Genomic DNA, 16,308 nt, shown 5'->3' on the forward strand with positions numbered 1-16,308 from the left:
TTGCAGGATAATGTTGGAACACATAATACATCATTAAATTGACTATTGTATAGATGAATAGTTCCAATCCCTACAGTAATAAGATATCTATCATCACCAACATATATGTTTTTGGTGTTATGATCATTTAAAGAAGAAAACATGGCCTTGTTTTTTGCCATGAGATAAGAAGCTCCAGAATCAATGAGCCACTCATGAGAATGAGAAGAAGAAGATACATTTAGTGCATAACTAGACCGAGATGCTTTACAACCACATGCAGAAAGTGAAATTCCTGAAGATGAAGTTGAAGTTGAAGAGTGCTCCAAATGGATGGTATGCTTCTTCATTGCTACTTCAAGGCTTCCATCTTCTTAAAACATTTGGATTCTAAGTGGCCATCTCGATTACAAAAGTTGCAATGTCTATCATTCTTCTTCCCTTTGTTTTTATTTGCCTTATCATTTTGTTGAATTGATTTTTCATTTTGAGACTGAAATTGCTTAGGACCCTTGTTTGGTTTAGGGCCATTCTTTTTAGGATACTGCTTCTTAGGATTCTTTGAATTTGGTTGTTGTTGGATGGGTAAGGCTCTCTTAGAAGAGTTTCCAAGATTAAGAATACCAAGATGTAATAATTTTTCTTGTTCTCTTATTAAAGAATCACAAAATGCATCAAAAGAGGGTGACTTATAGTCTTGTCCTTGAGAAATAAAGGCTTCTTTAGTTACAGAATGGAAGGTGGAAACAAACACAAAGTAGGTTGGTCCCAACTTAGTAAGAATGGAATAGATAAGGCTACCATATTCTTTCTTAACCTTAACACTTCCAAGAGAAGTCTAAGGGTCTTGAACTTGAACAAAAAATATTTAATGGAAGAAAAATTATTGGGGTCCAACGTAAGCAACTCATTTTCTAGTTGATGGGCTCTAATTTCATTTTTAATTCCAAAAACTTTAGTGAGTTGTTTCATTGCTTCATTAGGGGTATCAAGTTCTGCGATATGAAATCTAAGGTCTAGAGAAATAGACATCCCTATCAACCCACGTACTTGATCTTACCTATTTTCCCATTTGGTTGTCTTATCTTCATCTTTAGGTTTAGTTTCTTGGCTTGAGGCTATTCTTTAAAGACCTTTACTTCTAAGTAAATCAACAATGTAGGACCACCATTGGAAGTAGTTGGTGTTTTCAATAATAACTTGGCATGGAATTTCCATTTTAACAAAAAATGAAGCTGTAGATGCTGAAACTAAGTGTTCCAAAGGAAATATCTCGAAAAATTAAGGCAATTAAAAAAAACAGCACTGAAAACGGCTTCCAGATGAAAAAGTTATTTTTTTTTAAGAAAAGTTGTTGAAGATGCCGACGAAGTGCGTGAATGTGTGGAAGTGAACGATAATGTTATATTTTCCCTTGCCAAACTTAATCTAATTAGCTCACTTTAACAAAAAAAAAAATATGTCTCACTTTTATAAATAAGTGAAAGTCACTTTTACAATGGTACTTTATGAGCTACCCACTAAATTGTAACTTAAATAAAAGATAAAGATACTTTAGAATTATAAGTGACTAATGGATGAGAACACTTTTACATAAAGTAACTTTAAAACATAAGTTACATGTGTTTTTTGAAAAAGTAACTCAACAAAAAGAGAGACTTGAACTCAAGACCTCTATTCTCATAAAGTAACTTTGGACCAAGTGAGCTAGTTTAAAAGGTTAGTGATTTTTGGAAATTTTTTTTTTTTAAGTCATTGAAGCTGAAGCTTTGGGTTCGTGCTTACTTGAAAAAACATTTTTTGCCTACAAAACAAAAATCCACACAACCCAACACAGACATGCAAAAAAAAAAAAAAAAAAAACATTTTGGCTTGAAGTTAGCTTTCGCCAAAAACTAAATATTTTACTCAATGTTTCTGATTTTCCGAGATCACACTAAGGCACGGAGGAAAAGAACATACGTGTGAGGAAAATCCTACCTTTCTGTTTCTAATTTTCCCAGACTGCACAAAGTCATGGGGCAAAGAGCATATGCAGAAATGAAAGGTGTAGATCCAGTAATAAAAAACAGAGAGATAAATAAACCGAAATAAATAGGGAGATAAATAACTAAAACTATAAATAAAGATTGTATACTTCTAGATCTTAAAAATGACGTATCTAGGGCTACCAAAAACCTTTTCGCATGAAATGAAAGGGGTTCCTCACTGGAACAGATGATCCTAACACAATAGAGTAGTCCTCTCGGCTTGAAAGCAGTCAGAAACAGTAGATCTAGGACACGACAATCAGACACAGTTGTACCGGCTTCGGATTTGGATCACCAATGGATGCGGCCCTCAAATAGCTCTGATACTATGTAGGAATTTATAGGGTAAGTTCCTCAGATAGAACACCAAAGGACACCGCTCACAAACAGATCACAAATCAATACACCAGTATTCTTGACGTGGTTAAAACCCTCAAAGAGGGAAACAGTCCACGGCCTGAGCCAATGCGACCACTTCAAGAAATTTATTAATAAAAAAATTAAAATTTACATAAGCTTCTCTCATGAATGGTCACCTTACAAATGACCCTCCATGCTCTTTAAATAGATATCATGGACCAATCGGGTGTTAAGCCATGGATCAAGTTACAAAAGTACATAGTAAAGAAACACACTTTACCTAACTCTATACCAGACCAAGTTATACTTAACTATTTCCTATGTGTTGGAATATCCTAACACTCCTTGGATAGAAGTGTCGACTTCTATTGGTTGAAAGTAGAAGTAGATTCTTGTCCTGTGCTTTAGTACATAGCATGAGATTGTGAATCTGTAGGATTTTCTACATGGTATCAGAGCTTAAGGCAGTATACTAGAGGAGACTTCAAAGTTTTTAGTTTTGGGTTACAGATGAAATTCGAAATTGCAATACATACTTCACGATCGGTAGATGGCATTCTAAGGTTTGTGGATCGAGTATGCCTTGGAAGGCAGCTCAAATTTTATAGCCTAGAGGGACAGAATGGAGGTTGTGCTAGAGGATAATGGCTTGAAGGAATTCATTGATAAAGAAATTCCTAAGATAGCAGCATCAGATGGACAAAATTTAGCTGAATGCAAGAAGTGTGTGGTGAAGGTGAGGTGGATAATCCTTTGGGACCACATTATCTCGAGTATCCATGGCAAGGAAACTTTGTATGCTATGTGGAAAGCATTGACAGACCTGTATCAGAACAATAGTGACCAAAGTAAATTCGCACTGAAGGACAAACTTCGAAAAATCAAAATGGAGATAGGTGAGATGATTCCAAAATACTTGACTAACTTCACTCAATGTCGTGATGGACTTGGAAGTGTTGGAATCACAGTCACTGAGGATGATATGGTGAGCCTTGCTCTTCTAGGACTCCCAAAGAGTTTGCATAGTTTTCAAGACTATGTCAATGGTTGAGAGAAGCTGCCATATTGGGAACAACTATGGCTGGATTTTATCTAGGAGGAGATCAGGAGGAACACCAAGGATGGCTCTTCATCAAAGATGTATGATGAAGAGAATTGTGCCTTAGAGATTAAGGCAAAGAAGGGGAAAGGGAAATTTTCCCATTCCAAATTGGATTCTTATCATAGAGGTAAGAAGAAAGACATGACGAAAGTTAACTGCTTTCATTGTCATGAGCTGGGCTAGTTTTATACAAATTGTCCATGTTAGCCTTGTTGGCAAATGGCCCAAAAAATGGATCCAAATATGCCCCAAAGTCTCCAAATTTGCTTGAAATCATGCCAATGGATCCATATATGCTCTTAAAGTCTTCAAAATCCTCTTAAGGATCTTCCAAAGTCAAAACCATCGCAAGAGGAGAGCCCTTGGAAGGGCAGAAATACACTATTGGGAGGAAAAAACACTCCAAAACCATGAAAAAACCCAAATCGCAGGCTTAATGGTCTAAATGCATGACAGCCGTTCAATCTGGCCGATCAATGGTCCAGATCTAATCAGCGGATCGCAATCGGCACAGGCATGCAGTGGCAATCGACACGAATGGATCGGCACAGGACATTACCGATCAGCGATTAAACGAGGACCGTCGATCGCGCATGCGCAGATCGACGGCCCAGATCTCATCGCAGTATCACTATCGGGAAAACCAAGGGGCACAACCTTTACATGTATGTGCGCGATGCGATAAGACCCGGACCCGATGGGTTTCAGAAGCAAAATGTATAATCTTTCACGTCTGCCAAAGCCCATTTTCAATGTATTTTGTGTGTTAATCGGCGGAGGTCCGATGCGATATGCTTCGCTCTCACATCTCTCGATACCTCCTGCCATCAGATCTCCACCATCCATCCATTCAATCCAACGGCATTCGCTCCTCCCGCTCTTGTAAGCTACCCACACATTAACTCGTGAGCATGGCGGTTTTCCTCCCGTCACATCCGCCATGCGTCGCCCGGTGACTCGTATCGTTAGCCCACGTACGATTACCGCCTAAGCTCCAAAAGTTGTGCGATGATGCGGACCCCACGGTATTCTAAAAGATTATTTGATAATATTTGAAGTCCGGAGGGAGGCCTTTTTATGTATTTCCCGTGTTGTTTCAAGTATTTCAAGGAATAAAGGGAACAAAGGGAACAGGCCAAGTGCGACATGCAACAGCGACCCAAGGGTGGACCCGATAGAAAATTAAACCATACTTGAGGACTTTTGAAGTGTAAAAGAGGCAGAAAAGGGCGGGATTTACAGTATTACAGTGTTTTCTGTGTAAAACAGAAAACAATCATCATTAACCATTTTCAAGAGATCACAAAGGCCCGAATAGCCATTCCATCACCTAAAGAGGCCGAGAGACAGAGACAGAAGGTGGGAAGTGGAAAGGCGACAGCACAACACGATGCAGCCCGCAACAGAAGTGATCAAGGAGCATAGATAGTGCAGCACATCCAAACAAACAGAATGGTCATGGAGCAGACAGCGCAGCTTGCCCAAAACAAACAGAATCGATTATGGGGCATCTCTGGCACGAGAGAGCTCCCAGATCTGCACAGCAACTACCCAAAATATATGAATATGGTTATTCCTTTGTCAGAGGAGGAAAACCGTTGAGCCATACTTGCCGATTGAGGGAATTAAATAGTTAACGAGACAGGGGGACAGATCAAGACCTCTGAAGCCTCAAAAGGCTTAGGACCATTGTAAACAAGCTATAAATAGCTGAAAACAAGATGTAACAAAGGTTCAACTTCTGGAAACTCATGAGACTTTGCTACTCGAGCTTCTCATCTTCATTCATTAGTAATACAAGCTTCTTTTGTTATTATACGTTCAATGTCCATTTTCTCTTCTGTCCTAAGCTTGCACTTGAACAGGTTGTTCATGTTTCTTCTATGTTTAAGGCCAGATAACTGTCATCTTATCTCTGCTTTGATATAGTAGATTTGCAAGCTTCTTTGTTGCCTATAGACAACCATTCATATGCATTCATGTATGCAATCTGCTGGTATGGTCAGTATTCTCCATCTTTCCATTAAATCTACAAACTATTGAGCATTTGCAGTCTAAAGCCTTGTGTCATTGGGGGTGTTCATGCATGTCTTGAGTAAAAACATAGTCGAAATGGTTATCTGGCTTGATCCAAACCATCATTTATTCCCATAGTTCAGAGAACAATCTTGAAGATTATATTGTACCAGGCATCTCCGATCTATAGCCTAGGAGAGTTTCTTGGAGTGCTAACATTAATGGGCGCCATTGCCGGGGAGAGGAAACGGAAGCTCAGCTTCCCTGGGAAACGACACAGACCCAACTTTGATGATAAACAAAGTGTGGGCACATTTTTGGTTGTAATCATCTATCTGGCGACTCTACTGGAGGCCAAACCTCTTGGCGACTCCACTCCATAATTCTGGCTCAGTTTGTGAGGCATACTCGGAGAAATCCTCAGAAATCACAAGCTGACCCAGTACCTGACCCGAAAAATACCATCAAGGAGAAGAAAGTATTGCGGAAAGGAGCATTGGGTTCAGGTAAACCTAAACAATATTCTATATCTCTTCAAGAAGGTCCTGCAATAGAACAAATACATGTTGAGAGTACAGATTCTAATGCTAGAAGTGAAGAAAAGCTCTCAGAAATTCATAAAGCTCCTTATTCTTTAGCTTCTCCTTTTGTTGTTAGCCCAAAGGGAACCTCACCTCCTATTCACCATACTCCTTTAGTCTTGTCAATCACTCCCCTGCCTTCTGTCATTCAAACTTCTAGTACTCTTTTAGTCACCACAGTTATGGCAGGTCCGCAAGCACCCACCAAAATGGAAAGAATCATAGCCGTTAGGTATGGACCTCTGATACTGCCCACTCCTTTGAATGCTATGCCCACTAGAGAATATCAGAAGTATACGCCTAAGTTCACTGGGACTGAAGGTGTCACCGCTGAAGAACACCTTGAGTCATTTTATAGCTATGCTGATAATCCAGATATTAGTGAAGATGATGTGTGGATGAGAGTCTTTGTCCAAAGCCTAGATGGGGAGGCTAGGAAATGGTTCAGAGAACAAGCCCCAAGATCTATAGCGGATATCAAAGCTTTAGATGATGCATTTCTAAAGCATTGGGGGGATAAGAAGGATCTCCTCTATTACCACACTGAGTTTCGGAACTTAAAGAGAGAAAATGGTGAACTGTTGTCTGATTTTAATAAGAGATTTAACTGCATGTACAACAAGATACCAGCTGAAGTGAAGCCCACTACTACCTATACTAAACTCACCTATGCTAATGCTTTTGATTCTGACTTCTGCCTACTGTTGAGAGAGAGGTGGTGTGCTACTTTGGCTGACATGCAGGACGCAGCCTTGGAAGTAGAATGAAACATCATGGCTACAGAAAAACTCAAGGGAAATGCTGATAGAAGAAGACAGAGGGGCGAGTCTTCATCCTCCTCTGATCCCAAGATAGATAAAATGACCAAAATGATCGAGTCATTAGCCTCCAAAATTTCCAAATTAAAGTTTGGGCAGCACCCTGGGAAAGGGAGAGCTCCCAATACCTTTGCTCCTAGAAATCCAAATCCATATAGAAGAGCTAATGAACAGTTGTAGATATTGCAAAGAAGTAAAGATGCCAATAAAGACCAAAGGGTCAAGACCCCTTTCCAGAATGTAGTCATGGAGGAAGAGTAGTTTGAAGAAGATGATGAGATCCATTGCCTTGAAGACAAAGGCAATGCTTCCTTTTTTACCGCAGTCGCATATGAAAATTCATTATGCAATGACCAGACTAACCAAGAATGGGGTGGTGAAGATGTTATGTAGACTAGTGAACAATAAAGATATAATCTGAGGTCAAAGGCAAACAATGTCAAGGAGAATCCTGCTCAAAGAGCTGTTGTCCCAACAGAGCCACAAAACACCAGACAGAAAAGGATGGAAACTAATCAAGTCATCCTCAAAGCACCAGCTCAAGAGGTAAGAAGGTCTGACAAGTCCCCTTCCCCTTTTAGCTTTGAAGCAGAAGTCCAAAAGTTAAAAATATCAATACCTATGTTAGAACTTGTAAAGAGTGAAGAGTTTAGAAAGCTTATCCTTGAAGCCCTTGTGCTGAAAGCCACACAAACCTCTACTGACTCTGTCAATTTGCAAGATGATAAACCTGCAGTTGTGCTTAGCCTAATGACTGAACCTGCTGATGATAATTCTCCATCATTTTATGTCTCCTTGACCATTCATGATAAAATCCTTCACAATTGCCTGCTAGACACCGGGGCTAGCCACAATCTGATGCCTAAAGCAGTCATGGAAGAATTAGGCCTTGATGTCACCAGACCATATCATGATCTATTCTCCTTTGATTCAAGAAAGGTGAAATGTCTGGGACTGATTAAAGATTTAGTCTTTACCCTAACTCAGCTTCCCATGAAGAGTATGGTGATGGACATTGTGGTAGCAGATGTCCCTCCCAAATTTGGCATGTTGTTGTCAAGAGGATGGATTAAGAGACTAGGTGGGACATTACAGAATGATCTATCTTATGCCACTATCCCAGTTTTTGGAGGAGAAAGCAGGAGATTGTACAGAGAAGCACAGCTGGCATATATCATCAGTGATGAGAAGAATCCTTCCAATCATCCTATATATGCTGTGGACACTGATTTTGGAGCATGTATACTCCAAATAGAAGAATCTCAGAGGGCCTCGACCCAGATCAAGAAACCAGCAAATCAGGCCGAGGAAGAGCAAGGAAGTCAATTTGGGAGATGTTCTTTGATGGAGCATGTTCTAGGGAGATTACAGGAGCAGGGGTGGTGCTAGTATCTCCAAAACAAGAAAGCACACAGTTGTCTTTTAAGTTGGCTTTTCAAGTAACTAATAACATAGCAGAATATGAGACTATGATATTGGGCCTTAATGCAGCTAAAGACAGAGGGATCAGAAGTATAAAAGTGTTTGGGGATGTTGATCTGATCATTCAACAGGTAAACAAAACATTTCAAGAAAAGCACCCAAGGCTGAAAGCATACAGAGATGAGGTATGGAGACTCAAAGATTATTTTGATAATTTATGTATTTCATATATCCCTAGAGCCAAAAATCAGCTTGTTGATTCCCTTGCTGTGTCTTCTAGCATGTTTATCCCTCTCATGCCTCCCAGACTAGTTTATGAAGTCCAAATGAAGTATAGACCATCCTTTCCTGATAATGTCCAGCATTGGAAAGTTTTTGTAGATGATGATGAGGTGAATAGGTTCCTGCAAGTCATTGATGAATTTTCTGAAATGCGAATTGACCAAGAGAATGAAGCCTTGGAAGAAAGCCCCCAATCCCAGCTTAGAAATAAAATTGGTAAAGATAGCATTGTCCAACGTCCCAGCAATCATCTATCTAAGGGTCTAATTCCTCTAGAAAGACTTTTTGATCAGAATGATGTGCCTTATAAGGCTGCACAAAAAGAAGACCAATCTGCAGTCTATAAGTATGATATAGGGAGTCCAGGTCAGCCAAGATATATAAATCTGTCCACTCATCTGTCTGCTGACCAAAGTTATGAATACTGCAATTTAATGAAGCAACTCGTTGATGTCTTTGCCCAGGAATATAGTGATCTAAAAACTTATGACAGAAAGATCATCCAGCATAAAATCCCTTTAGAGAAGGACACCATCCCTTTCAAGCAGAAGCTGAGACCAATAAATCCTTTGCTCCTTCCAGTCATTGAAAAAGAAATTAAAAATTTATTGGCTGCCAAAATCATAGTCCCTCTCAGATATTTAAAATGGGTAGCCAACTTGGTAGTGGTAAGGAAGAAAAGTGAAGAAATCGGAATTTGTGTTGATTTCAGAAACTTAAACAAATGCTCTAAGAAAGATAATTATCCCCTACCCAAGATGGAGAATTTGCTGCAGAAAGTCTCAGGAGCCAAAGTGATGTCTTTCTTGGATGGATTTTCTGTGTATAATCAGGTTGTTGTGCATCCAGATGATCAAGAGAAGACTGCATTCACCACTCCTTGGGGCACTTTTATGTATTCCAAGATGCCTTTTGGGTTGATGAATGCTGGAGCCACCTTTCAGAGAGCTATGGATATAGCATTTGTGGGAGAGAAGGATAAATTTGTCCTTATCTACCTTGATGATATAACAGTATACTCCTATAGCCATCAAGACCATGTGCAACATTTGAAGAAATTGTTTTTGAAGTGCAGAAGGTTTAGGATTTTAGTAAATCCTAAGAAGTCACTGTTTGCTTTAGAAGAAGGCAAGTTGTTGGAACATATTGTTTCTGCTGCAGGTGTCCGAATTGACCCAGAAAGAGTAAAAGCGATACAGACCTTGTCTGTATCGAGATCAAAGAAGGACATCCAGTCCTTTCTAGGCAAGATTAATTTTGTAATGAGGTTTATCCCAAATTTTGTAGAACTTGTGAAGCATATTACCTCTATGTTGAAAAAGGGGTCAGAAATCAAATGGACTAGCACAGTAAGAAAATCCTTCGAGTCCATTAAACAAGCTATTATGGAGGCTCCCACTTTAATCAGTCCGGATTACAACAAGGAGTTCCATATATTTTCTTTTGCCTCTATTGGCACCCTTGCAACAGTTTTATTGCAAGCAGATGAAGAAATCTCAGAGCATCCGGTGGAATTTTTCAGTAAAACCTTAAGGGATGCTGAGCTGAGGTATGATATTATTGAGAAACAAGCATATGCTCTTATCAAGTCTTTGAAAGCTTTCAGATTTTATATTATGCATTCCAAAATAGTTTCATATGTACCCTCTGCTGCAATAAAGGATGTCTTAACACAACCTGATGTTGATGGAAGAAGGGCTAAATGGATTGCAAAGTTAATTGAATTTAATATAGAACTGAAGCCCACTAAGCTTGTCAGAGGTCAGGGTCTTGCCAGACTATTAGCTGAAGAAAATTGCAGAACATTGGACATGAACCTCATGTATTCAAATTCAGAAAATGGTCAAACAAAAGAAGAGGAATCAGTTGAACCAGGAGAAAAGCAATCATTGACAGAGAATCTAGCTTCTTGTGATTGGTATTCTGTAATAGCTAATTTCTTGCTGAAGCGAAAAATCCCTACAGGCCTTACTCAAAGTCAGGCTAGAACTATTAAACTCAAAGCAGCAAAATATTGCATCCATGAAAATCTGCTCTATTGGAGGGACCAATCTGGAATGCTTTTGAGGTGTCTGGACAAAGAATAGTCAATGGAAGTTATGCAGCAGTTTCATTCCAGCATGTGTGGAGGACATCATTACTAGAAAACTACAGCCCACAAGATCCTTAGAGTTGGTTACTATTGGCCCACCTTATTTTCTAGTGTCTTTTCATTTGTTAAATCTTGTGATAGGTGCCAAATATTCAAAGGGAAACAACAATTGAAGTCCCTGCCCTTAAAACCAATACATGCAAAAGGACCTTTTCAGCAGTGGGGCTTGGATTTCATTGGAGAAATCAATCCACATTCCAGTGGCCAGCACAGATGGATATTAGTAGTCACTGATTATTTTACTAAGTGGATTGAAGCAATCCCTACCAGAAAGGCTGACCATAATGTGTTCATGAAGTTTTTGACAGAGCATATCTTTACCAGATTTGGTTGTCCACATAAATTAGTCATAGACAACGTAGCAGCCTTCAAGGCAAAAGAATTGGTGGATATGTGCGATTCAATGGGCATTAAACTGGTTCATTCCACCTCATACTACCCCCAAGGAAATGGTCTAGCAGAATCTTCCAACAAGAATTTGATAAGGATAACCAAGAAGCTGTTGGAGGACAACAAAAAGAATTGGGATTCTAAGCTCAAATATACACTTTGGGCTGACAGAGTGACCATTAAGAGATCCACAGGGAATTCTCCATTCAAGCTGGTATATGGTACTGAGGTCGTGTTCCCAATACAGTTAACCCTCCCTGTGGCAAAGTTCCTCCAAGAAGAGCAGAATGAGGAAGAAGACATGGCAAAAAGGATTACTGATTTAGCAGAGGTACATCAGATCAGAGAACAACTGGTTGAAAAGGTTGCAGCACATCAGAAAAAGATCAAGGAAGCCTTTGACAGGACGACAAAATCAGATAATTTTCAGGTTGGAGACATGGTTTTGAAGTGGGATGCACTAAAAGAGAAGAAAGGCAACCATGGAAAGTTTGATGCTTTCTGGACAGGGCCTTTTATTATTTCTCAGGTACAAGGGAACAATACCTTCCTCCTGCAAAGTATGGGAGGAGAAGAAGTTTTTGATGGCCCGGTCAATGGGCGTTTTCTGAAAATTTATGTTGTTTAAGGTCTTTTGGCCTTAAAGTTGTAAATATTTTATTTTATCAGTTTTAGTGTAGGCTCAGTTAGACTCCATGCCCAATGGAACACTAGAAATTTTAGCTAATTTGTTTTTCACAGGAAAGGCATTGATCTGCAGGTTCTTGAAACCTCACAAGGAGGATTTCATCTCCAGAAGGAGCCAGTGTTAGCCTTGTTGGCAAATTGCGCAAAAAATGGATCCAAATATGCCCCAAAGTCTCCAAATTTTCTTGAAATCATGCCAATGGATCCATATATGCTCTTAAAGTCTTCAAAATCCTCGTAAGGATCATCCAAAGTCAAAACCATCGCAAGAGGAGAGCCCTTGGAAGGGCGGAAATACACTATCGAGAGGCAAAAACACTCCAAAACCATGAAAAAGCCCAAATCACAGGCTTAACAGTCCAAATGCATGACATCCGTTCGATCTAGCCAATCAACGGTCCAGATCTAATCAGCGGATCACAATCGGCACAGGCAGGCAGTGGCAATCGGTGCGGACGGATCGGCACAGGACATTCCCGATCAGCGATTAAACGAGGACCGTTGATCATGCACGCGCAGATCAACGGCCCAGATCGCATCGCAGTATCGCTATCGGGAAAACCAAGGGGCACGGCCTTTACATGTATGTGCGTGATGCGATAAGACCCAGACCCGATGGGTTTCAGAAGCAAAATGTATAATCTTTCACATCCGCCAAAGCCCATTTTCAATGTATTTTGTGTGTTAATCGGTGGAGGTCCGATGCGATATGCTTTGCTCTCACATCTCCCAATACCTCCTACCATCAGATCTTTGTCGTCCATCCATTTGATCCAACGACATTCATTCCTCCCACTCTCGTAATCTGCCCGCGCATTAACTCGCGAGCACGGCGGTTTTCCTCCCGTCACATCCGCTACGCGTCGCCCGGTGACTCGTATCGCGAGCCCACGTACGATTACCGCCTAAGCTCCAAAAGCGGTACGATGATGCGGACCCCACGGTATTCTAAAAGATTATTTGATAATATTTGAAGTCTAGAGGGAGGCCTTTTTATGTATTTCCCATGTTGTTTCAAGTATTTCAAGGAATAAAGGGAACAAAGGGAAGAGGCCAAGTGTGACATGCGACAGCGACCCAAGGGCAGACCCGATAGAAAATTAAACCATACTTGAGGACTTTTGAAGTGAGAAAGAGGCAGAAAAGGGTGGGATTTATAGTATTACAGTGTTTTCTATGTAAAATAGAAAAAAATCATCATTAACCATTTTCAAGAGATCACAAAGGCCCGAATAAGCCATCCCATCACCTAAAGAGGCCGAGAGACAGAGACAGAAGGTGGGAAGTAGAAAGGCGACAGCACAACACGATGCAGCCTACAACAGAAGTGATCAAGGAGCATAGACAGCGCAGCACATCCAAACAAACAAAATGGTCATGGAACAGACGGCGCAGCTTGCCCAAAACAAACAGAATCAATTATGAGGCATATTTGGCACGAGAGAGCTCCCAGACAGCGCTGCAACTGCCCAAAATATCTGAATATGGTTATTCCTTTGTCACAGGAGGAAAACCATTGAACCATACTTGCTGATTGAGGGAATCAAACAGTTAACGAGATAGGGGGACAGATCAAGACCTCTGAAGCCTGAAAGGCTCAGGACCATTGTAAAGAAGCTATAAATAGCTGAAAACAAGACGTAACAAAGGTTCAACTTCTGGAGACTCATGAGGCTTTGCTACTCGAGCTTCTCATCTTCATTCATTAGTAATACAAGCTTCTTTTGCTGTTATACGTTCAATGTCCATTTTCTCTTCTGTCCTAAGCTTGCACTTGAACAGGTTGTTCATGTTTCTTCTGTGTTTAAGGCCAGATAACTATCATCTTATCTCTGCTTTGATATAGTAGATTTGCAAGCTTCTTTGTTGCCTATAGACAGACATTCATATGCGTTCATGTATGAAATCTTCTGGTATGGTTAGTATTCTCCATCTATCCATTAAATCTACAAACTATTGAGCATTTGCAATCTAAAGCCTTGTGTTATTATGGGTGTTCATGCATGTCTTGAGTAAAAACATAGTTGAAATGGTTATCTGGCTTGATCCAAACCATCATTTATTCCCATAGTTCAGAGAACAATATTGAAGATTATATGTTACCAGGCATCTCCGATCTATAGCCTAGGAGAGTTTCTTGGAGTGCTAATAGTCCACTTGAGAAGTCCAAGAAGAAGTTCCTTAGGAGCAACGACGAGTGAGGCTTTTGCCTCTAAATTTGAATTGGACTTTTCCCTCATTTCATGCATTTTTTCGTCAATGATGGGAAGTGCATGGTACTTAGACAGTGGATATTCATTCCACATGACTAGCGACAAAGAGTTATTCAGTGACCTGGAGAAGAAATATCTCCAGATGCATATCAAGATGGGTGATGACGGGAAGTATATTGTTACTAGATTGGGCACGATTACTTTTCAGAGGGAGCATGGGGCTCCATCACCTTGAATAATGTTATGTATGTGCCCAAGATGAAGAATAACTTGGTATCCTTTGCCATGCTTGAGGATAGAGGCTATGATGTGATCTTCTCAAAAGGAAAGGTGTTCATTTGACACATAGCCACGGGTCAAGTAAAGAAGATATGGATTCGAGTGAAGAATCTCTATAAGTTGGAGGTAGAGGAGTGTGATGCTTTGAGCACAAAAGAAGAAAGGGTGTAGATTCGAGACATTGCTGAGTTGTGGCACAGGCGATTGGCCACTTGCATCATGGGGCATTGAAGATATTGCAAAAGATCTTTATCGATCTTCCCAAAGGTACACTTGAGTAAGTTGATACATGTGTTGTAGTAGCTACAACCACCCTCCAAAATTTTGACTTAACTTTGTTTTGGAGCCTACCTACCAACCTTTCACAGCACCTTATCTTGCTTCGTCAAGTACACAAGCTTCAATGTTTTTCTTGCACAAAGAGAGCCTGTCGATCAAAGCTTGATGCATTACCCTCACAGGTTTTTCAACCGGACTTGGTCCAGCTACAGGCTGAGCAGATCCCACAAGAAATTGCACAATTCTAGAGGGCAAACAACCTTCCCTCTAGAAATTACAAAATTCTGTCTGGCAGCCTGCTGGGCTCCAGAATTGCGCAATCCTGCCAATCAGGCTTCACCCTGAAAACTGCACAATCCTTCCCAGCAGGCTTGCTCAGCTCAGGAATTGTGCAATCCTGGGTAGAAATCAGCTTCTCTGCCCAAAAATTATGCAAATATCCTTGGCAGCCAACCCAGCTCCCATCCAGAAATGCACATTTTCTCCCAGCAGTTGATCAACCTCTTGCATGAGTAGTTGGCTTGACCAGTTCCACCCAAGACCAAGGAAACTTGACTTGCATGCATGACTTTCTTTTTCCCATAATAGCAAAAGGAAACATGCAAAAAGCATCCCATGATTCAGGGAGCTATTTTTAGCAGTCGGAGGTTGCATGCAAAATCGTTTTAGAACCCTTCTTCCAAGTGTTGCTTTTTCCTAGATTTTTGGCATGCGCGTCATGATCTCAAACTTATTAATTTGACGCATCAGAGCTCATTCTTTCACATTGATCTTGGAGCTCTAATATCCCACAGAATATACAGGACTCTTTGACACATTCGGCTCAGCTATTCACGGGTAAGTGGTCTCAACTTGTCTTTTTTAGTATTTCTATAGCTCTTTGTGTTTTTGCTTATGTGAGTGTTGTTTACTTGATTTCTTGGAACGCTTTCTGTCTTTTACATGCATACTAGCTTGTACTAGCACCGTTTCGGTTTTCATTGCTATCTCACTATTGTCGCATGCATGAAACTATTTTGCATGAACGGTCATTGATTCGGCGACTCGCTTTGCCCACATGCATGTTGATCTATTTATTGAATTTTTATCAATGTTTGCATGCACGATAAATCTCTTCTACTTTCACTTAGTGTCACCATGAATTCACTTTCACATTTGCTTTCAGTTTCCCATTGGTGAGACTAGCCAGACTTGGCTTGGACTCTGCCTTCATCGAGACAGCATTGCGCAATCTAGAGAATGAAGCCTTTGTCTTCCTCTCCAGACATGTGCATTCTTTCCTAGGAATTATCCTCCAGGACTGTTTGCACATTTCTGAGGGACAGTGACTGCTGGCCCAGAAAATTGTGCAATGCAGTCCCTGAGCCTGCAGTCATTGCCAGCTAGAATTGCGTATTGCTCAATCCCTATAGTCGGCAGTCGGTCTGGATTGCGCATTCCGCAAATCCAGTAGCTAGTCTTGCCTCCCAGATAGGCCATACTACCTTTTACGTAGTTCTGGTAGCCAATCACCTAGCCTCCCAGAAGAAATTGTGCAATCTTTGCCTATCATTCCCCAGGTATGTGTTATGTCATTCCCTGAATTTGCTTTTGTTTTCGCTGACAAATTTCTTTCCATGCATGCTACTTTGTCTCCAGATCTTTCAAGTGTTCATCTGCCTCTTAGCAGTACAGGATCAATCGCCTCCAAGAGAGAAGGATCAAAGGACACTGACGGA

This window comes from Pinus tabuliformis, chromosome Q, assembly GCF_031772625.1.
Source record: "Pinus tabuliformis cultivar Carrire ecotype Pingquan chromosome Q, CPIR1, whole genome shotgun sequence".
NCBI lineage: Eukaryota > Viridiplantae > Streptophyta > Pinopsida > Pinales > Pinaceae > Pinus > Pinus tabuliformis.